At 49.2% G+C, this 23,491-nt stretch overlaps 1 pseudogene; it reads right to left on the minus strand.

Annotated features, from left to right (window-relative positions):
• The window catches only part of LOC144120785 (uncharacterized), a 40,290-nt pseudogene that overhangs the window by 5,840 nt on the left and 10,959 nt on the right, over window positions 1-23,491 (minus strand).

A 23,491-nucleotide genomic window follows, 5' to 3' on the forward strand; every position in this document is an offset into this window, starting at 1 on the left:
ATAGGGTACAAACCTTACTGCACCCCTTCCATAGAGCACCGACGTCCTGGGCCAGGATCTCGATCCGCGAATCCAGTAGCCTATGGGCAGGCATGCGTACTTGTTCTCTCTCGCGCTGCCCACACCGAGCTTGATACGTCCGCGTGGTGCACGCAGACGCAAGAGGTAGCGGGAGTGCGCCTTACATTAGAAGGGGACCAACAAGCATTGGTTTTTTCGGTTTATGCCAGATCCTTCGGTACTACGACATATCGAGTAGATGTATCTTTTATAGAACACTTCTTAAGGATATATCCCCAGGATCGCGTTATAGTTGGGGGTGATTTTAATGCCATGCACACCAGCTGAGGATATCATCGCTCAGATGCTAGGGGAAGGCATCTATGGCAGCACATTGTCAAAGGCAAACTGACCATCGTTAACGACCTTACGTTGCCCAGTCGCCTTGGCCAGCACAAAGGTCAACAAGACACTTCTCCAGACCTGACACTTGTTTCCCATCCTAATGAGATCATATGGTCACGGGCTGATGATGTCATGGGCAGTGATCACTATCCCGTGGTGGTGTCTTGGGCCCCTCGAGGGCGAAAGTCACTAAAGCGGCAACAACGCCATCGAGTAGAGCAGCACGTCTCATGGGACGATTTTCGCAGAATGCTCGGTGAGGTGAACGTTCCCACAGAATTAGACGAACTCATTACTCAGATCAACGGTGCCAAGAAGAAAGCCACAACGAAGCTTTTAGTTAAATACGATGCCCCGAAGCCGGACTCCCACCTTTTGAGTCTGTGGAATCGTAGGCTTCGTGCTCTCAAGGCGTACCGCCGCTCTGGTCGGACATCCCATCGTAGGCGCGCCCTCACCCGCATTACTCAAGAGGTCGAGCAGTATACTATGCAGCTCGCTCTCCAAGATTGACAGCTGCTGTGCCACTCGCTCAATGGAACAGTTAACTTGTCGAAGGCCTGGCACATATTTCGAGCTGTCCTTGGACGCAAAAGGCCGATTCCCCCTTCCCAAGGCATGGCCCTGAAATTGAACGTCTCCCCGGCTGATCTAGCTATACAAGCAGGGAAGGTCTTTTTTCCCCAACCTGAAAAGGTGGATGCCTTGCCTGCGGACCCCGTCTCAGATACATCGAATTATTACGACGTTCCCTTCACATTAGACGAACTGGAGGCAGCCTTGTATGACTCAAACCATAAAAGTGCCCCGGGACCGGATGGTGTACGCTATTCAACACTTCTTAACCTTCCCAAATCACATAAACTTGCCCTGTTGAAAGTATTCAACGAATTCTGGACCAACGGTGCTCTTCCCCCTGCCTGGAAGGAATCAGTTGTCATACCAATTCCAAAACCCGGTAAGCCAAGTCGGACATTACAAGACCTCAGGCCGATATCGCTGACGTCCAACCTTTGTAAAGTCATGGAACGTATGGCTCTGAGAAGACTTGAATGGTACTTAGACAAGTTCAGCGTCCTGTTTCCTATGCAAATAGGTTTTCGACGAGGACTCTGCGCGCAAGATATTCTCAGAAGGCTTCACAACGACGTTCTCGCATACCCTAGCAGCGCACAGCTCCGGGTGGTTGTTGGGGGTGACGTCAAAAAGGCTTTTGATTCCGTGCCCCACTCTACCATACTTCAACGGCTCCAGGAAGTGGGGATAGGCGGGAACCTCTACCGCTTCGTGAAAGCGTTTCTTGCGGACAGAACTTTCTCGGTAATGGTTGGGGATACTCAGGGTGCACGGCAACCTAACCGAACCGGCGTACCCCAAGGCGCCGTCATATCTCCGGCTCTTTTTAATATCGCGATGTCAGGTCTTCCGCCAGTTCTAACGTCGATACCCGGTCTTAATTTTGCCCTGTATGCGGACGATGTAACGCTCTGGACCAATTCTGGGTCCCCTGCGGAGCAGGAATTAGCCTTGCAGACAGGCCTTAATGCCGTCCACGACTACATCAAGAATTGTGGCATGAAAACCTCTCCGGAAAAAACCGAGTACGTGGCTGTCATAAACGGTCCGCGGCTGCGAGCCGAGGCTGAACGAAATCTTATCTCTCTTCATTTAGGGGACTCGGTTATTTGCCGGAAACAAACAATCCGTATATCGGAATGCTTATTGACGAGGATGGAGGAGCCAAAAGCTGGATTCATAACACGGTGCTTAGTTGCCATCAGGCCTTACATCTTATGCGCCGCGTCTCTGCGCGTGGGTGGGGAATCAAAGAGGTGGGACTCCGTCAGATAGCCCTGGCACTCATAACATCAAAAATACTGTATGCATATTCCTACATGCGGCTTAACGCGACCCAACGCCTTCAGCTTGAGCGAATCAATCGGAAGGCGATGCGCCTTGTTACTGGCCTACCACAGTTCTGCCCAGTAGAGGACCTACACGCATGCAGCAAAATCAATGCCCTACAGGATGTGGCAGAGTAGCAATTGCAAGCCCAGCGTGTCCGTCTCTCCACAACGGCGGCTGGCCGTAAGATCCTGTGGGCATTAGGCTACAACACTGACAAATTAGAGCTGTTGTCGTCTCCTGCCCCACCATGGGAACTAATCGATTTAGTAGAGGGTATGCCACTACCAAAGAACATGAGTTCAGCTAATCCCCAAAGGCGCAAAGCTGCCGCTAAACGTCACGAGAAGATGTCATACAAGCTAGCCCAGGAAGGGGCTATCCAACAATATACAGACGCCGCTCAGTTTCAACTTGGCGCCGCAATAGCTTGTCACGACTCTGAGTCAGATACCACAATAGTTGAACGGCTCTCCGAGGAACACGCTGTAACTAATCTCGAGCTCATTGCCATACGCCTTGTCATTACTGGAATAGTAGATCGACAGGATCCGGCTCCATGCACCTACCATGTTTACACTGATTCACAAGCAGCGTACACCGCATGCCGCGCGGGGGGAGCAGACTATGCCGTTCTCAGCGCAATTCGAACGGAAGCCCGACGCCTGCGAGAGGAGGGCTACACTATTGTTATTAGATGGATTCCTGCACACGAAGGAATCACTGGAAACGAAAAGGCCCACCAGGCAGCGCGCGCTGCAGCTCTTTCCTCACCTTTGCCTGGATGCACACTCGTTTCCGCTTCTTGGGCCCGTGATGACGTTGCACATCCGTCGTCACCTCCTATGGATAGGGCCGAGACATGGCATCGCGCACAATGCTATCGCCGCCGCATCCTCCAGCACGTGGCGAACCCTGAGCAATTATACCGCCGCCCACCTAGAACTTTCCGAAGGGTAGAGGCGGTACTCCTCCGCCGCGCCCAGACTGGCCAGCTTCTGTCGCCAGCAAAGCTCAACCTCATCAACCCGCACTCATACCCGACCCCTCAATGCCCGGCATGCCCGGCCAGAGGCACGGCCGAACACCTTTTGTGGCGCTGCCCTGCTTTTGACGTGATGCGGGAGCGAGCAGTTCAGTCCCTGGGCGGGCACCGACCTGGCACCTTGCAGGAATGGGTCGATCCACCATTACACATCGGATCATCGGACGCACTCCGGCTCTGGCGGGCTTTTCTCCTATACTTCAAGGAAGAAGGGCCTGGCCGTTTCTTCGCAGAGCCGACCACAGGACCACCCCACTTCGAAGAAGTGGAGACCGGCCCTCCTCCCCCTCCCCCACCTCCACCCCCATGAAGCCCCTCATTTCTGCCGCAAGGCTAGGCCTCTTTTATGCAGAAATAAAGACATTTAAAAAAATTCCTTTGTTCGTGTGGCAACGGCCGTTAGCAACGCAAAACCACAGGGCAAAATGAATAACTATAACCACAAGTCCGCAGTTGTAACTAATGCATACGTACCTCATTACAAGCCGCACGAGCGCTTGTACCTTGCCTGCCGTCCCTAATGAACGATTTCCGTTACGTAGTTTGAAGTTGACTGGCACAGCCGGGAATGTTTCGCCGGGGGAGCGTGCGAAGACACAAATGCTCTTTATACTGCGAACTGCCTTGTACGATCACCTACCATCGTGTCATCATAGTTTTTCATCGACCGTGGCGATTATCTGACAAGCCTTAACAGGCTCCTTCAAAGGTTAACCAGCACTTGAAGCGGCACTTGGAGTTCCTCTGCTGTTCGGTGCTTGTAAATCGAGGCGCGTCAAAAACAAAACCATGGAGCACGCAAAGCTCATAGACGCGAAGCGCCATAATAAATCTAAACTCTCCTGGCCGCCTGTGGCGCCGCCAAGCATCGGTTTTCTTTCCTTCTAACATTCAGGTTGTATTCTGTCTGCTTTCCTTGTGTGATAAAAGGGCACTATCGGTTTTAAAACAAAAAAGTAAAGGTTTGCCGGTGGTGTTGGTCCGGTGATTTCCAGAAACTGGATGCACCGCTTGAAAGCTTCTCGATGATATGACTTGCAGGCGAAGCTATTTAGTGAGAAATGAACTTTTATACAGGCTATTTACAGATGGGTACAAACAAAAGTCAGTATACGGCCACAACTATCCGCGGCTGGCCTAGCCGACCGCCTGCACAGAGGCGAGGGACACCGCATCCCAACAGTCAAATTGGCGCGCCTTGCACCAGCTCTCAACGGTCACTCTCTCCGCACTCGGCCAGACCGAGCCCCCGCCAGCTAGGAGTAGCTAGAGACCAAAGCACACGGGCGCGGCTCCCTTCGTGGGTACACCCCGAAGATGCCCGCGCCCCTTTCCACACGTAAAAATAAACTGCTAACTGCGGCTCGTCAGTTTTGACGAATAGGAAAGCTCAGAACTGATGTCAGCGTTTTCCCTGGGGTCCAAGGTCGAGGCCGCAAGATAGCCCCGCCGTCCGGAGCGGCGAAGGCAACCGCAAGGACGAATGGAGAGACTAACCAAAAAGGCATGAGTCCCCTTCTAACGGCGTGCACCAAAGCAAAACAAAATAAAACAAAACCGGACGCGCAGCTCAGGTCACTGCCCTCTCGCGGAATATTCGCAATACATGTACAAAAAGATGCGACAGCGCGCCGAACCCTACACCTTCCCCCCAAGGCTCGGCTAATCTATTCAGAGATAAGCCGAGGCAACAAACAACAAAAAGGGTTCGGCAAGTGGCGGTTGAGTACCTCTGCACGAGCAAGCAACCGGAGCCTGCGAGCCCACATGCTGCGACCCTTCGTCACACACACCCATCCCGAGGACAATGCTAATGACAATGCTAATGACAATGCCAATGACAAATACTCTCACTCTTGTAACTAAGACAGCACATCATTCCCGGGGCACTCAAACATCTGTAATATGCCAAGACAGTTACGAGCAGTTTATATCACACTGTCCGTAATCACTGAAGCACACAAGGTAAAATCAGCATAACTGCCGCACAAGAACATTCGGTCATGTCCATGTCTGTAGTCCCTGAACACTGAGTCCTGCCAACTCTGGATCCCCCACACCCACCTACTGCATCCGCGCTTACTCGAGCCTTTTGTTTCATCTCGACACGTGCTACCAAGGCTATAGCCGTGCTGCACACCTGCGCACGGGTCCTTGTTGGGACATGCCGAGGCCTGTTAAAGGTGGAGTGGGCATGGCCAACGCAGCCTGCGATTCAGCGTTGTCCTCCCGGGTCGAACACGCACACCCACCGTCTACGACCGAATATCGGTGCGGCGCAGGCGGTCAGCGCAGTGACATTCCGTTTGCGCTGCTGTCTATCCAACTTACGACCCTCGTTGGCGGTCAGCGCACTCAGGCTACGCGCCTTCACTATGGACAGAGCCATGTTTTCTGAGGCCTTCATGCTTTGCGTGCTCAACGCCAGTCCCTCGGGCTGCATAGGCAAAGGCACGCCAAGATCGTGCCGTGATTTGGCGTGCGTCGCAATCTTTTGACGTGTTTCCGTGCTCTGTTCACGGTAAAGGACGCAGAGACTGTCCACACCAGCTGATCTGTCGTATGGCAATCTCTCTACTGTAGCATTGCTTGTACCCGTGTCCGCTGTCTCAGAATCAGCTCTAGTCAGCTGCGACACCTGCGCCTCAAGCGACGCCGCTACCGCTGAGCTCGATGTTTCATCCGCGTCATTGGTGAAACACCCCCAACGCACCGCTTCCATGTCGATGCGCAAAGAAAGTTCACACTGGACACCTGCGCCTGGCGAGCCGCCCTTTTCCTCGTGCTCATGAGGTTCAGCGCAAAAGTCCGTCATGCCCTCGCGTGCGTCGCACACCGGATGGGTTTTATCGGCCTTCCCCTCCACGGAGCTCATCTCCAAGCTAGCAGGTAGGGACCGCTGTTCTCTTTCAACCTGGATTGCTGACTGAGCAGCATCCGGCAACTCAGCGCCAGCAATCTCTAAATTGTTTGCCGGGACTTGCGCTTCACTCGCAGCGCTTTCGATCCCTACCGGCTTCAAGCTGCAGCAACCAACTACCTCTTCTGTTACACTGCTCAGCGATTCGTTGCCATCTCATCTATCCGGAGGGGATGATCGGCTCTGAGCTCGATCTAGCGGCACCACCTCCTGCTGCGCACTTCGCTCTTTCTGGAGAGATTCTTTCATCTCCTTGTACTCTTAAAGGTTTGCCGGTGGCGTTGGTTCGGTGATTTCCAGAAACTGGATGCACCGCTTGAAGGCTTCTCGATGATATGACTTGCAAGCGAAGCGATTTAGTGATAAACGAACTTTTATACAGGCTATTTACAGATGGGTACAAACAAAAGTCAGTATACGGCCACAGCTATCCGCGGCCGGCCTAGCCGACCGCCTGCACGGAGCCGAGGGACACCGTGTCCCAAAAGTCAAACTGGCGCGCCTTGCACCAGCTCTCAACGGTCACTCCCTCCGCACTCGGCCAGACCGAGCCCCCGCCAGCTAGGAGTGGCTAGAGACAAAAGCACACGGGCGCGGCTCCCTTCGCGGATACACCCCGAAGATGCCCGCGCCCCTTTCCACACTTAAAAATACACTGCTAACTGCGGCTCATCAGTTTTGACAAACAGGAAAGCTCAGAACTGATGTCAGCGTTTTCTCTGGGGTCCAAGGTCGAGGCCGGAAGATAGCCCCGCCGTCCGGAGCGGCGAAGGAAACCGCAAGGGCGAATGGGGAGACTAACCAAAAAGGCATGAGTCCCCTTCTAACGGCGTGCACCAAAGCAAAACAAAATAAAACAAAACCGGACGCGCAGCCCAGGTCACTGCCCTCTCGTGGAATATTCGCAACACATGTATACAAAAAGATGCGACAGCGCGCCGAACCCTACAAAAACTTCAATATTGACCGCGCAACCTTTCTTTGTCAGCCTCAGATTCGCGGCTCCATGTAGGAAGGAAAATTCCTCCAAGGTGGCGTGTCTTGTCCTATGACGTCGCCACGCCTGTACTTGCGAGATTGGCCTATGGTGGCGATGCCTATATTTCGGTTCTTGCTATTTTCTACTTTACAAGAGCTTTGTTTTCAGTAAGGGCAGCGTTTTTGTGATCAGGAACTGGTATTCTATCGATACAAGCCAACTTCAATTTCTCCTCAGTGTCCCTTTAACTGGCAAGGGAGGGCGCCAGCGTCGCTGCGTGTGAGTCTGCTTGAAGCCAGCACGCGGGAGAGGGGGCATGAGGCTCTTCGGTTGGGACCATCGGGGCGAGCGGACGTGTCGCTCGCGGCTCCGCTCTTCCCCCGGGGGGGGGGGGGGGGGGAGGGGGGGGTGAGGCGAGGAAGCGATGGGGAGACCCGCTCCCGTATTCTCGTCCCGTCCAGGCCGCTGAGTATCGCTTGCCCTAGTGCGGGCGAAAATTCGCTCGGAACCTTGCTGGTGAGTCGGACGACCTTGATTCATTAGCGTACCTTATTGCTAGCTGGCGTTATTGTTGCTGTAGCAATAAATGCCTATTTGTGTCAGCCAATGTGTCGTTCCTTTGTTCCCTCAGAGCAAGGCCCGCCGTGGTTGGCGTGCGCTCGGTAGCGTACGCTATCACGGGGTGGGGTCCGGGCGGCTTTGAACCGTGTCAGCCGCGATTGAGTGGGGAGAACGTATTTATCTCCCCATTCAAACCCCACATCTGGCAGCCCAACGTGGGGCCTGCTCTTGGAACATTGGACGACTGTCGATTCGGTTCGGGGAACGTTCCTTGTCCGGACTTGACAAGTGCTAGGCCTAGAGTGAATTTTGATCGCTAGGACCTGCGGCATGCTTTCTTGAGTGCGAGTATTGCGCTGCAGCATGTTCGAACTTTTCGACATGCTCAGCACATTTTTCCCTGGAGTTTCTTCGTGAGAATCACTTGGTGCTCATCGAGGGAGCGCGAGGTCTAGCGCCCGCGGAGCTGCCGAGCCTGAATCGAGTGAGTACGGAAGCCGCGTGGGTGGTCCGAGTTTCTGTATATATTTTCTATACTGTCTCTTTTTCGACTCTGAGAGTCGCGGCGCCGGGAGCCGAGTGGCCTGGGGCCACGGGTGCCGCTACGAGCTCGCTGGTATTGCAGCTCGGCACCGGGCGCTCCGACACCATACGATACGGAGGGCGCCGACCGCTCAGAAGCAGCTTTGTGCAATGAGCGGGGTAGGACCACCCCACAAAGCTGATGTCTCCTCGCGGCTGCGCGCACATAACCAGTTTCGGGTCTTTGTTGTGGTCACGCTCGTGGTCAGTGGTAGTCAGGCCTGAGACCTTTCGGAGCTGCCTGCACCACGCCAGAAGAGACACGACCACTGGACCGTGTTGTTGAGAGGTGGCGCACTTTGCTGCCCGCCAGTTTTTTTTGTAACCTCGCACGAACTGAGCACTCTCGTTCAACTCAAGAAAGGGCTTTGTTCACTCGAACTTTGCGTTTTTAGAGCCGCCCGACACGTTTTCCTAGCGAGGTAGGCATTGTGCCACGAGGCCCCTGCGGACGCCGTTTCCCCTCCCGTGACCTACGTTAAAGGCACGCCGAGAACGTTTCGGCAATTTTGCAGATCCGGTGGAGCCCCCCCCCCCCCTCCCGTAGGCTTGCTGTCCGGTGCACATCGTCTCGCTGCCACCTGCTGCGACGGAGCGGCCTGTATCCTGTTCGCCGCACCCATCCGGGGCAGCTGTGGTGAGACCAGTCAGCAGTCACCTCCGGCTGCTGCTGCCCTGGCGGCTACTGAAGAATCCTGGCCTGCAGTTTTCCCACCGGCCTTCTATTCGCTGGCCTGCGGACACGGTAGTCCGCGGGCCATGCGAGTCGTCCCAGCGGAGACCTTCACGCCGCCTACGGAACACCGCGGAAGTCTGCGTGGACGCTGTCGGCGTGACCTCCGCTGCAAGACGTTCCTCAAGGACATGAAGACCAGGAGACTCCTCCATAGTATGTACTTTAAGGCGCGTGGATCTGTTTAAGGTTGGGGGATGTGGGGACCTGCCCTGCAGCCCCCTGTGGTTGCTTTCCAGCGAGGCACCGTGCAGTAGCAGCCTCACCTCGAGGAGGAACGCATTCCCTTGTCAGTTACATTAACTGGCAAGGGAGGGCGCCAGCATCGCTGCGCGGGAGACTGCCAAAGCCCGCGCGCGGGAGAGGGGGCTGGGGCGCTTCGGCTGGGATCGTCGGCCCGAGCGGACGTGTCGCTCGCGGCTCCGCTCTTTTCCGGTGGGGCGAGGAAACGGCGGTGAGACTGGCTCCCGTACTCGTCCCGCCCAGGGGCGCGGAGGATCCCTTGCCCTACCCAACACCACCTAGACGTTTAAGGCCTCTCCACGATTTCTCCTCCGACGCGTGACGTCACCGCACTACGACGCGGGAGCGGCCACCGCCGACCGCTGCGGCAGCACCTCCTGGCGGCCGATGCCGCCGTTCTCCTCCCGCGCTGTTTCAAATTGTTGAAGTGCGGATTACTCCGAGGCATATTTGCGTACAGCAAATTGAAGATAAGGAATTTCACCGTTTTAAAAGACATGAAAGATATCTGGTTCAATGTAACAATCTTCGTTCGCATTTCTGGAAACTGTTCAATCTTTTAAAAGCTTACTTTGTGCAGGTTTTCTAGTAAATTGTTGAAAGCAATCATTTGAAAGGAGACATCGCGATTGCTGTAAACATCACTACCGTCGTGTTTGAACATGTGCTGCACGTGTCGTGTGTTACATGCTGTTCCTCCGCCGTTCTTTCTTTCTGTGTCATTTGCTGAAGCTTCCTTGCGGGCTGTGAATACTCGAAGTGCAATCCTGGGAAACGTCTGTGAAAGTGCTGTGCGCGTGTGACAGTTCCTGGGCCATTTGTTAAATTGCCAGGACACTGTTGTGTTCCCGGCTGCCGCGGGAATTACGATGGAGAAAAGACTGTGCGCGTATTCACTTTCCCAGCTGAGGCTGACAGAAGGAGGCAATGGTTGAAAGCCATTCCACGTGCTGATTTCGAACCCGGAAAGCGCTCAGTGGTAAGTCGAAAAAGCGCGATATTTATTCCGCGACGTAGCTGTGTGTACATAATGCGCTACAACATGGCCTAGTGGGCGAGCTGGAAATATTCTAAATTTGAACTATTTCACTGCGCTAATTGCTATTGCATCCATGGAATTAATCATCTTAAATATGCTAACCTTATCTGCGCTGGGCTTTGCAGGTCTGTGAGCGGCACTTTAAAGAATCAGACATTCGGACTTCTTCTAAGTATGTGGACTCAAAAACGGGCAAAGTCGTCGAGGCAAAATTGAAGATCGCTCGTCTCACCTCCGACGCCATTCCCAGTGTATTCCCGAACTGTCCCGCGTACCTTTCTGCGCCCGCCACTACGTCCCGAGAAGCACCGACTGAAAAGAGAATGCGTCTTGAAGCAGCTTCTTTACGAGATGCCATCGCCATGTCACTCCAGACACACGAGGAGGAAGAAGCAAAGAACAAGATTGACACTTTCCAAGTTCTACTGGAGTGCCTTCCTCGAATCAAGCTGTCTGATTTTTGGAATGTTATTTCTCGACCTGCCTGCGTCCTTTTTCTCAATCTTGCTGTTGATGACGTCCCTCGTGTTTTGTCGTCAGTCACGGTCTTAGAGAACCTCACGGTGAAAGTTCATTACCGAAATGTGCAGCTGACTACAATTGATGGCATAGATACCATCCCTCACACAGTACATGATATCCGTTGCTTGATAGGTCCACTGGATGCTGTAGAGTCGTTTCACGGAAAATTGTTGTCTAAGCATGAAGAAAAAATTGATGGTTTGCTTAAGTTGGCACTTTCCCTGCTTGAAAATGCCTTAAATTGTGAACTGGCAGATGTTCAACAACCCAATGCAGTTAGTTTTTGAAAGAGCAAGTTTCTCTTCTTGTCAAGCATAGCAGGTCATCCCGGTATTCTGCAGAGTTGCTGGTATTCTCAAGCATTTTATTTACAGTTTCTCCGCATGCTTATAGGTTCCTTCACAGTTCCGAAAACCTTAGATTACCCCATCAATCTACAATACGTCGTATATGTAACTCCTACAGCGTAAGCCCGGCAGCTGAACAACAAGGCACTTCTTTCCTATCGTATGCAAAGAAGCTTGTCGCAGCAATGACGGAGCATGAAAAAATTGTACTCATGATAGACGAAATTCACCTGCAGCCGTATTTTGATTATAAGGGAGGAGTAATTGTTGGTGCGGCTACAAATAGCCCTAATGCAGCAAAAACAGCCCATGTTTTTATGATGCAAAGCTTGCTTTCGCGTCAGAAGAATGTTGTGCACATACTGCCAGTAGAGCGCATCAACGCACAGCAGCTTCACACTATTCTGCATAGCATCATTACTCAGCTAGAGCATGTTGGGTTGCGTATAATCGCAGTCATAGCTGACAATAACTCAATCAACCGGAAAACAATGTCACTTTTTGGGGCCCCCTGCAAACTTCAGAGTGTGTATCCACACCCTGCAGACTCTAAACGTCCTCTCTTTTTTCTTATTGATCCTGTACACTTAATAAAATGCGTCAGGAATAACTGGATCAATCAGCGAAATGCTGGAACATGCATGTTCTTTCCTAGCCCCACAGGACCTAATATAAAGCCACCTATACTTACAGCTTCATTTAAAACACTTCGAGAACTTCACTCGAAAGAACAGGGTCAGCTGATTAAATCAGCACCAACACTTTCGTCTAAATCTCTGAACCCATCGAATATTGAGCGACAGAATGTCAAGCTTGCGCTAAGGATTTTCAGCCCGTCTACGGCAGCAGCTCTGCGAGCATGTGGGCCCAGACTTGAGCTAGATCATGTGTCTGGTATTGCACAGTTCCTTGAAACAATAACAAAGTGGTGGAACATTGTAAATGTAAAGACATGCAACAAGGGTACTCCACTTCGTGATGAGCTGCAGTCACCGATTACATCAGCGCCAAGTCCACAGATCCAGTTTCTGTTAAGTATAGTGGAGTGGCTAGATCTGTGGCAGTCTCTCAAATTTGACACAGGCATACTTACAAGAGAGACTCACAGTGCGCTTCGACTCACGACAGACACCTTGGTAAAGGTGGCTAGGTATTGCCTAGATGAAATGAACTTCGAGTATGTACTTTTAGGAAAGTTTCAGACTGATTGCTTGGAAGAGAGGTTTGGCAAATACCGCCAACTCTCCGGTGCGCAATACCACATTTCCATAAGACAAGTCTGTGAGTCGGAGCGAAAGCTTCGTCTGCAGAACATTCTGGAGCTCCCAGAGTTTGAGGCTGCAACAGATGCGGTGGCAGTAAACGATGCAGTACTTGAAGTGTTTGACATTAAGGTAACGGACGACGATTATGCGAAGGCGCCAAATCTCCCAGCAATCACTTACGTTGCTGGCTATTGTGCCCACGCTGCGTTCAAAAAGCTGTCATGCATGACTTGCAAAGAAAATTTAATGCTAGAAGATGAAATTGAAGTAGAAGGTGGGGAGTTAGTCAAGGCCATGACTCGTGGTAGTCTCAAATTTCCACAGCCTGCCATAGTAAATGCTGTTCTTACTGCTGAGATAGTTCTTGACAAACTGAGAAGAGAACAGCATGCGACACAGTTTCATGCACTACCAAATCAAAAGGAGGCTCTCTTGGCACTCACACATGATGTGTTAAACGACGGCATTGACTTTGATGTGTGTGAGAATGGGCACACTCCACAGTTGGTAATGCACTATGTCCTAGGTGCAGCAGCAAACACGCTTCTAAATAACCTTTGTAAAAGAAAAAATGATCAACTTACAGTTCAAAAGGCTGCAAAAAAAAAGAGAGAAAATTGAAGACATTAAAGAATTGACTACTCTGTGTGCCTGTGACTGTTTTTGTTAGTTTTTTTTTAGTTTTGAAACCAGTTTTTGCGTTGTATTATTATATATTAGAAAGAAGAAACAATTAGAAAGAGTTCAGAGGTACGCAGTACGCTTTATTTTCTGCCGATATCGAAGGACAGACTCAGTTACAGATATGCTTTCTTCCTGTAACCTGGATTCATTAGAAATACGTAGAGAAAGAAATCGCCTAAAGCTACTATTCCAGATGCTCCAAGGACAGGTAAACATTCAAAAGGAAGCATACATACAAGCGCCAGGCAAACGGAGTTCTACAACAAATCATATTCGGATAATTCAGCCGTACTACGCCCATAGTGAAGCTTTCAGAAATTCCTTCTTCCCCCATGTAATTGAAATGTGGAATGACTTGCCAATGAGTGTTGTAGAACAGAATGATCTGCATGAATTTGAGCGATCTCTGGATGACCATCTGCTTGAAAGTGCTATTTGATGCTTGAACGAATGTACTGTCTTCTGCTGATGTATTTAGTGATTGTGAATAATTCTATCTTCTACGAAGTTTTCATACCCTCCTTGTCAGGACCCTTGCTTGAGGGTTAACAGTATTGTTAAATAAAAAAATAAAAATAAAAATATTCTGCATATTTTTTTTGCTTGCTTTCTGTTTACAGCTTTTCTGTTGTTGGCTTCACTTACTGCATTTTATGATTCAGTGCTGTAAGTTTCCTTACCTCCTACTCCTACTGATCGTGTTTCTCATCTGAAAATAAAATACGACTTGTGAAAGTCCTCTGCGTTGTTAATTTTCAATAAAAAAAATATTACGAACGTATCTTCACACATGCGCGCTTTAATATAAAGTCAGTAAAAGTCTGCTAAAATGTAACTGCTTATACTTTCAAAGAAACAAGAACAAAAAAAAACATTCGGCTAGGGTGTGGGCAAGCAAAACACGATTTTAAAAAAAAGTAATTTTCTTTTCGAGAGGCATAATCAGCACTTTGAAATGCGCGAAATTCGTGCGAGCGCGGAAGCCGAACCTACTGGGCCGTCGCAGTGCGGTGACGTCACGCAAACGTGGAGAGGCCTTAAAAAGTCTAGGTGGTGTTGCCCTAGCGCGGGCGAACATTCGCTCGGAACCTTGCTGGTGAGTCGGACGACCTTGATTCATTAGCGTACCTTATTGCTAGCTGGCGTTATTGTTGCTGTAGCAATAAATGCCTGTTTGTGTCAGCCAATGTGTCGTTCCTTTGTTCCCTCAGAGCAAGGCCCGCCGTGGTTGGCGTGCGCTCGGTAGCGCTCGCGATCACTGGGTGGGGTCCGGGAAGCTTTGAACCATGTCAGCCGGGATCGAGTGGGGAGAACGTACTTATCTCTCCAAGTCAACCCCACAGTATCGATCGATAAGGTGTGCCAGTTTCTGTATTGGTCTAGTACAAATGCAGATACGCCCAAAGAGAAACTATAGCACCAATACTAACTTTTATAAGACCAATAAATTTCTCTATGGGCTTTTTTCGCTGGGGCAGCTGTTGATACAGGCCAACCTCAACTTATCCTCGGTGTCCTTTTAAGTCGCTAGTAAGGGAGGGCAGTGGTAATAGGATTGACTAGACAAAGAGGAAGTTGAAACTCTGTTTGGTTTGAATTTCGACTTTTTTTCGTGGCATGCACGGCTCTGGTATTTTGCAAAGACAGTCTAGCCACCTGGCCTGTGCACTATGCTGGTTTATCTGCAATGTTGGAACCTGGTGAAGGACCCTTTGAAAGATTGGCTGGTCACCTGTGATGCCTGTACTTGCTTTTTGTATGTGGTAAACTACAACCATTTTGTCTCTAAACTAAAAATATTTCAGTAAAGCTGCTTGCTGAGTGCCATATTTATGTAGTGAAGTCTATCTAGAGAACAGGTTCAAAATGTTTGCTGGCTAGAAGGCGTGAAGGTTTGTGATCTATATGTGATGTATTGAGTGTAAAATTTTGCTATATGTCTCATGAGTAGGACAGTGGTAGGACACTTTCATCCTTGCAGTTCACTTCTTGTGTGTGAATGTGCTTGGGCGTATGCGTTTTCCTGTATATCAGTTCTAAATGATCTTTACTTCTCTGTCCTCCCACCTCCTATTTCCTCGTTGTTTTCCTGTCTCTCACCCGCTAACCACCGTTTAGGTGCCCAACTTGAATTCAGCCCTCTTTCCGGCCAGCGCCCGCTCTTTTCCAACTGCCACTGCATGTCAGGTGTAAAACTTCATATTGAAAGGGAGAAGCAAGCTGTACAAATGTTTTGCTTATGTTTTTGGTGCCTGTTTAAATCTAGTGTGGTTTCCGGAGGGTTAAATTGTGGAACCATTGCCTTTACAAGTGTATTCAAATGCATATGCACTATTTACAGGGCCCATGATTATCTCATAAATGTCAATTTTTCCCAATATTTGCACAGCAAAGTAGTTGAATAAACACTGGGTTAGACTCTATTTCTGACCAGAAGCCAGTAGAAAGAAACAAGATGTACTGTACGGAGATTAGCAACTGTATTAACATATTTCAGAAAGCTTTTTTTAGTTCATTCTTTGCTGCCAAATAACTTTTTAGTTCTTACCACTCGAGGCACGGGTTCACTGCAGGATGATGCTAGAAACTACTCTTTATTAAGAATTCAGGAGGTGCTGAAACGTTCTTGTGGGAGGAGGAAGAAGAAAGGCAGGGAGGTTAACCAGACGAATAGCCGGTTTGCTACCCTGCACGGGGGGAAAGGGGTGAGGGGAGAAAAAGATGAAGGAGAAAAGACAGTTGCAGAAAATTAAAGTCACTATGCAAAGTCACTGCTTATCGTGCAGGCCAGAAGTTCTCAAAAAGCCGAGCAGTGCCTTGGAAGCCTTCAATGCCGACGAGCGCCGCGGCCAGTGGCCGAGACTCTTCGTTTCCGTCTTCTTGTGGGTATTGCTGCTTGAACCACTACCCTGCGGTAGCCAGCACTGACTACATAGTACAAAGAATAAAAAGCTGAAACTGTGATGTTGAAAGAGTATTTTCGCAGTTAAAACATGTGCAGCCCTGGCAGACTAAGGAACACAACTGTTATGAATGCAAACAGTAATGCATGAAAAGAAAATATACATAACAAGCAAAAATAAACGAATGAATTTGTTGCTAGGTGAAAATTGACCTTACCTATTCATCTGGGGAGTAAAGAGTTTTTTGTCCCAAGGGAAAATGAGTGCTGTTGGTTTATTCTTTCGAGGGGGGGGGGGGGGGGGGGGTAAATAACCCACATATTTCGAAACAGTGCATCTCAAAGCAGTGCACTTATGAGAAAAACAAATTTCTTTCCCAATTTGAACTCCGCAAATAGAGGCCAGTTTTGTCCCCAAATTTCGAAAAACGAAACCTGGGGCCTAATTAACAAAAAGATAACCATCTCAAAACGGTCAAAAAGCCCCGCTCCTATTGGTCGGCATGGCGGGCATATCAACCAATAGGAGTGGAGCTAATTGATGTGTTCGTAATACGTTTCCGATTTGATCGTTCCATAATTCGGGCGCTGAAAACCAAGTGTTCCAATTACGTGTAAAGCTAACAATTTGTTTCACAACAGCTGTGCCATCCATCTTACTTTCTTGTCTAAGTGCTCATAAGCATTCTTAATCCTAGCTCTTGTTTTCATATTGCTGCTGTAGTTGGAAACAACTCAAGAACGATGTGACAAATGCACCTCAAAGAAGGCTGTCTGGCCAGTTGCGTCAACCCATTTTCATGCTGCTGAAGTCAGCCGCCTTGCGCCTATTAGCGTGCACCTGTTAGCGGCTGTGAAAGATGCAAGGCGGTTGACCACGATGTCGTGACAATAGGTTGATGCCATTGGTGGGACGGCCTCCTATGAAAGGGAATGTTCTGTTTCATTCTTCAGCTGTATGCAACTGTACAGTGTTTGCACTTGTACTAAACATTTTACTTCTCCATTGAGCTCGGTTCTTCTACCCGCATATTTGCTGTTTCTCATGCATCTTTTGGATTTCATTCCTCCTTTTTGTGCAAATAAAACAGGGAATAGTCGTGCAGCGGTATGTTGTTGAGATAGAGGTGCTCGCTTGGGACAGCACTGACCCAATGAACGAGTCATTAAACTTTACCAATATGTGTTTACATCTCTTTTTTGACAACGAGGAGGGGCTTTGCTTTGTACGACGCCAAGGAGGCAACATTCGGGTATGGTGTTTTACTTTCAAGGCTGACGGCAGTGAGCAGCTAAGTGTGATGTTATGCTGGTTGTATTCTGTGTGCTGCATGCAGGCTATAGACACTAAACAGGACCTCATCAATGATTATTAGCTTCATGGTGCTGTAAAGGTGTGACAGTTAGCAGAGCTGAGAAAGTCAAAGAAATGCAGAAAATTTGAGAAAGTGTATATATTTTTCCTCTCTTGCATACTTATGCTTATTGGAAAACCTGCTGAAATATGCTCTATATAAGGCTTAACACCGTTTGGGTGAAATGAGGAGTTATATACCGGAAATGTTGCTGTGCATACAAGACGCCAGATATTTCTCTCCATGCATGTGTTGAAAATTACAAGATCGATTTCACAGGCGTCACACATGCCAAGTTGTAGGACAGCAGTTTACTTGTATTTTGCATAAGTTCAGTACTAAAATATTCTTTAGTATGTCGTACATAGCTCTCGGATTAAAAAGTAGTTTTTGAAGAGCCACACAACATTGGCGAATGCAGAACACACTCGGGTAGCACACGACGTTCGTGGGAAATACGGGACATGTTGTGAAATGCTGAAAGGTGATTGCAAGTAAACTGATAGCTATTGTAAATGGAGCCAAGATTATATAGAGTCAGCTTGTTCTGAGAACATAATATGCTAGTGAAAGACGTGGAATTAACTGGGCTTATGTCAATGCCACATACCCAGAAGAAATGCATAATGCTTAAAGGGCAACTCTGGCATTTTTTAAATTTATTTTACCTGCACGCATGTTAATTAAATTTTCAGTTCGTCCACAGCCTTCTAGTTCTTCATGTGAAATCTGTTAGCAAGGTGGCATTTTGTTTAAGCGAAAATTGTTCTTGAATTTGGCCATTTTGTGGCCTCAATCGGGGCAGTTTTTATGGTCAACTTTGCATATGTAACGTCACAAGCTCCACATCTTAGATATTAGCTCTGTGTTTGCCGAAAAAAGTGTTCCGTGTTTGTTTTGGTTGTTTCAGACAAATGATGATCAAAGCTTGTCAATTAGGATCACGAGTGTGGGCAGTCAATGCACACACGAGGTTTTTTCGACAGCGTCCTAGACATTACACTTTGGTGAAAACCCACTCTCAGTTTCTTTGTTTTTGCTTTATAGTTGCTTTCCTTGTTATGTTCAAAAGCTATTCATCGAAACTAATACAAGGAAGTCCAAGAAATATAATGCAGTAATTAACTCAAAATGTCCCAAAATCTTCAGGAGCTACTTTTTAAAAGAGTGGAAACTGCAAATTTTTCGGAGCGCATTTTTTCTCTGGATTGATACATATGACATTAGTAAACAAGGATCACCATGTGGAATTCATCAGCGCTCGGTAAATAATTTGTAACTCGATCAATAGTCTTTTTTTTCAAGTTTCGGTTTCAGTTGCCAGGCTTTGGTTGAGACATCACAAGCAGTGTTGAAGGCATTACCGAAAAAAAGTAACTAAATACGTTACTCGTTACGCTAAGAAAAAAGGAACGCGTTACCGCCCTACGTTACATATAAAGAAAAGTAACGCGTTACCTTTACAGTTACCGAAAAAAGTACCGCGCGTTACTTTGCCGTTACATCATGGCCATAAATTTTGATTAGTGCGTCTTCGCCTTCTAGCCCAAACAACAATTTTACCCGATATCCTGATATAACGAGAATACCTTGCACAAATGTGCAGGAGCTTAGCAATGCTATAGTGGCCTAAAGTTGCGTGTAGAGTTACAAGTGTTGGGTTCTAACTCTGTGGCACATGGTGAAGCCATCTTCTGAATGTGGCATTAAACACAAAATGGCACTTCATCATCAATTATAACTTAACAAAGAAAACTGCGCTGAACTCTAAACAAATTCACATTAAGTCTGAACAATGTGATGTTCAATAATGCTCGGCATGCTTCCACTCTGTAGAGAGTTGTGCGTGTGAGTGGTTCTGGAAGGGGAGCTAGGCGAAGGCGAGTGTGGGAATGCGTGTTCGTGCACGTGTTTCGTGCTTTATGGCTATTGTGTTTTTTTTAGTTGGGTGCGTCGTGAAGGGCAGATGTATTCTGGCTTGCATGCGAGCCGCAACAAATGTCGTCGAAAGCACCTGTTTGTTTATTTGCAACATCACTTTAGGTGCTTTGCGCTTTTTTTTCTAGAAAAAGGGAATGGAGTGGGCGACAATGGAACAAAAAGTAACCAGTAACGTGACACCTCACGTTACCGAAAAATGTTAACGTAAGAACGTTATCCGTTACAGGTCCCAAATGGTAACGAGTACGTTACTAAGTTACCGAAAAAATTAACGCGTTACCGCCAACATTGCTTCTAACAGCGCTTGTCGCATGCGCTGCTGCTTTCGTCTTTCTCGTCAATTGTTTCTCTCGTGCTGTGTAGATGAAACGTGACTGTGCTATAAAGTTAGATTAAAAGCACGTCTGGAAGGTAAATGACACACTAAAGCGATAAATATCGCCTGCCATTGATGAGAAGCGACATCGTCCGCCAAAAAAAACTGAAACTGAAACAGCGGTAGCTGTATAACGAGTCGAGTGTCAGGATTTCCGCGCCATTGCCTTTTTTCAGATGACCTAGACTCATCGTCATTTCACTACTTGTCCTAATTACGCTCGGGAGACAAGAACCAGATCAGAAAAAAGTGTTCAATACATGTACCCCTTTGGCGCGGCATGGTGAGACCTGAATTCCTGTCTTTTTTCGGTTTCTCTGAAATTACATGATTCCCCAAACAATGCACACATTTCGCGCGTTGAGCTCGCTTATTACTTTGACATTACAGTAGACGCTACACGAAAACAAAGCGAAAAACTGAGAACGGAAGGGCGAAAGACGCGACTTTTTGCATTGAAATGCACAGCAGACACCGAACTTCCGGGAAATGCCCCGAACTTCCGGTGGCTTCACTTGCGCCCACTTCGGAAAACGGGAATTCGGCCTCCAGCCACCTAGTAGAGATCAGTGTAGGTAACATGATGATATCGTAGGAGTATGTGGTTCAGAACAAGAACACCAACGCTGCTAGAACGCGTGCTGGAGCACGAAGATAAAGAATCCGTGCCATACCAAGTATGCGACGACAGCACCGCTGATAAATCTGTTCTGTGCCGCATATCTTACCTCATGCTGTCGCAGTCAGCGCTACAAGATTTGAAGGCTGAGTTGGTACTCTAGTTACTTTCTTTTAGCCTGGCTGCAAGAAAATCATTTTTGACCCATCGGCAGCAGTGCACTTCATGTCTTGCATCAAACTGTTAATAAGAATTCGCCAACAGCAGACGGGCGCCTTAGCGTTTCGCCTCCATCGAGGCAAACGCTAACGCGCCCGTGTGCTGTGCGATGTCAGCCCTCCACTACGGCACCTCTTTCTTCCTTTCTTCTTTCGCTCCCTCCTTTATCCCTTCCCTTATGGCGCGGTTCAGGTGTCGGCCGATATGTGAGACAGATACTGCGCTGTTTACTTTGGTTGGTTGGTTGGTTTTGGGGGAAAGGAAATGGCGCAGTATCTGTCTCATATATTGTTGGACACCTGAACCGCGCCGCAAGGGGAGGGATAAAGGAGAGAGTGAAAGAAGAAAGGGAGAACGAGGTGCCGTAGTGGCGGAATCCGGCATAATTTCGACCACCTGGGGATCTTTAACGTGCACTGACATCTATTTACTTTCCCCAAAAGCCAATTTTCAACACGGAACCCTGACCCACGCGGTGGCTAAGTGGTTAGGGCGCTCGACTACTGACCCGGATTTCCTGGGTTCGAACACGACCGCGGCGGCCGCGTTTCTATGGAGGCGAAACGCAAAGGCGCCCGTGTGCTGTGCGATATCAATGTCTGTTCAAGATCACTAGGTGGTCAAAATTATTCCGGAGCCCTTCACTAGGGTACGTCTTTCTCTCTTCTTTCACTCCCTCCTTCCTCGTTTTCTTACGGCGCGGTTCGGGTGTCCGCCAATATATAAGACAGATATTGCGCCCTTTCCTTTCCTAAAAAACAACCAACCACCCAACCCCTAGTTATGAGGAAAGCGGCAGTAGCGGTCTCACTTCTCGATGGACACCTCAACCGCGCCGTAAAAAGAAGGGATGGACGAGGAAATGAAAGAAGGAAGATGTGCGGTAGTGGAGGTCTCCGAAAAATTGCTGATGGCCTAGCTCTGTTAGGCCAGGATATAAATAGCGAAAGCACGGAGACTTCTGCATCGGAAGGAGTGCATTCACTAGATGCGCCTTTATTCAGGTTTAAAGTTTGAGTCGTCGTGGCGGAGTGGTAGCGTCTCTGTCTCAGACGCCGAAAGCCCTGGTTCGATTGCGAGCCTTAGCACAGATTTTTTTTATTATTCAGTGAGTGTGCGGGGGGTTTCAGTCCATGGCTCACATAGATGCCGCCACCGAATACGCTGGTTAGCGGTTAAGCGCAGGCTCTGTTAAGGTGTGCTTGTATTCTGGCGTAACGCGCACGCGCGCGCTGCATGGCGACGTCACGTCGGCCAAAGCAAGATCCCTTATACTCCAACCGCTCTTGACCGCCAACGCGTTCGGCGGCTTCGGCGCACTCTGACCGCACTGTCGGGGACTTCGAGCACGTCTCTATTTCGCGCCGAGTGCGCCAGCCACCGCCGGTCCGGCCAGACCGGTTCGGTTCCGCGGCGAGGCGCGCGTTGTGACCTCATGTGCCTCCTCGGAGCACCGCCATGGAAAAATCGCAAGTTCGCGGCCAGTAAAGGTTTCCCTTTAAAAGAGATTTGTAACCTGCAGAGACCGTGACTCCGCTCTCATCCAACTCGTTTGTTTGTGGCTCCATTCAATAGCTTCGGCAGTTGGCCGGAGCTGTTCTCTTCGAGTTCGGCTAATTTAATCCATTCACAGTACACATCTGAAGGTACATGCAAGTGGGCGAGAGAACCCGATCCAGTGGACCCCGTACCTCCGGAAACGCAGAGCCCGTTGAACTTTCGCGCGTTGGTTTTACATTCAAGGCGCCAACTTTAAACGCGAGCGCCCTTGAGCACCCATTCGTTTTTTGTGGCAAAAAAAAAATAACCTCACCCTTGCATCCGTGAGAAACCTCCTTGAAGCGGCCTGCTGCACCGTGCAACAGCGCCTTTCAAGGAATCACAATCCATTGGCCCCAAAGCCCCGGCCAGCCTCCGATGGGCGCGACATGCCGACCTTGTCCTCGCTTCTCGCGACTCCCAGAACTGGGGTTAAGATATTTAATTAGCAACGGCTGCTCACTGAGGAAGGGGGAAACGACCCGCCGGCGCCTAACATAACCGTACTCCCTCAAAATCATCGCACTCTCTGTGGGGCTGAGGTCGCTGAAATGCAGGCCGGAGTTTTTGCGAGAACTTCGTTGGCGGGTTCGGGAATGGGATCCATCGTAACGCTAGCAAGACGCCGGTGCAAACACAAACGAAGCGATTGTAGCGACCCCCGATAGATGTCTTCAACGTGCGGCGACGGTAGCTTTCATTTAGGCTGCTGCTAGACCACACCGCTAGCCGCCGAAATCACGGACTCTGCGTTTACGTCACGTACACGTCACTCCGTCCTGTGACGTCATAAGAGAACGCCGTGACGTCATAAGAGTGGCCGAGTTTGAATCGGAGGGCGGGAAAAACTTTTTCGACTTCGAATCCAAATTTTTTCTGAAATAAATGCGTCTTTTGCTCCCGGACAAGCGACAAAAAAGCCACGAAACGCCGAACTATCAGTTTTGCTAACAGGAAAAAATTGATCGAGTTCTCCTCACTGTCCCTTTAACTCTCCTACTTACAGTACGCGGCAACGAGCGTGGCTCGGCTTGAGCCAGTAGGCAGGCCTCTGCACTTTCCTTTTCTTTCTTCCTATCAGCAACAGCAACAGTAGCAGTGCGCAAGCGCAACGTTCAGTGCTAGCAGACGACGCTTGCTTAACCGTCGAGCGCAGCGCCGCGGTGGCAGGAACAGCGGCAGGCCGGCTCCTCCCCATGGGCGCAATGAGGAGTTTCGAAACAGAAGTATATCTATAAACGTTGGCTGCCGCAGTTGAAATTGCACGCAGTTGAAATCGAGCACGCAGCCGAAATCGCCCAACATCACAA

Source organism: Amblyomma americanum, chromosome 1, assembly GCF_052857255.1.
Source record: "Amblyomma americanum isolate KBUSLIRL-KWMA chromosome 1, ASM5285725v1, whole genome shotgun sequence".
In the NCBI taxonomy this organism is placed as follows: Eukaryota; Metazoa; Arthropoda; class Arachnida; order Ixodida; family Ixodidae; genus Amblyomma; species Amblyomma americanum.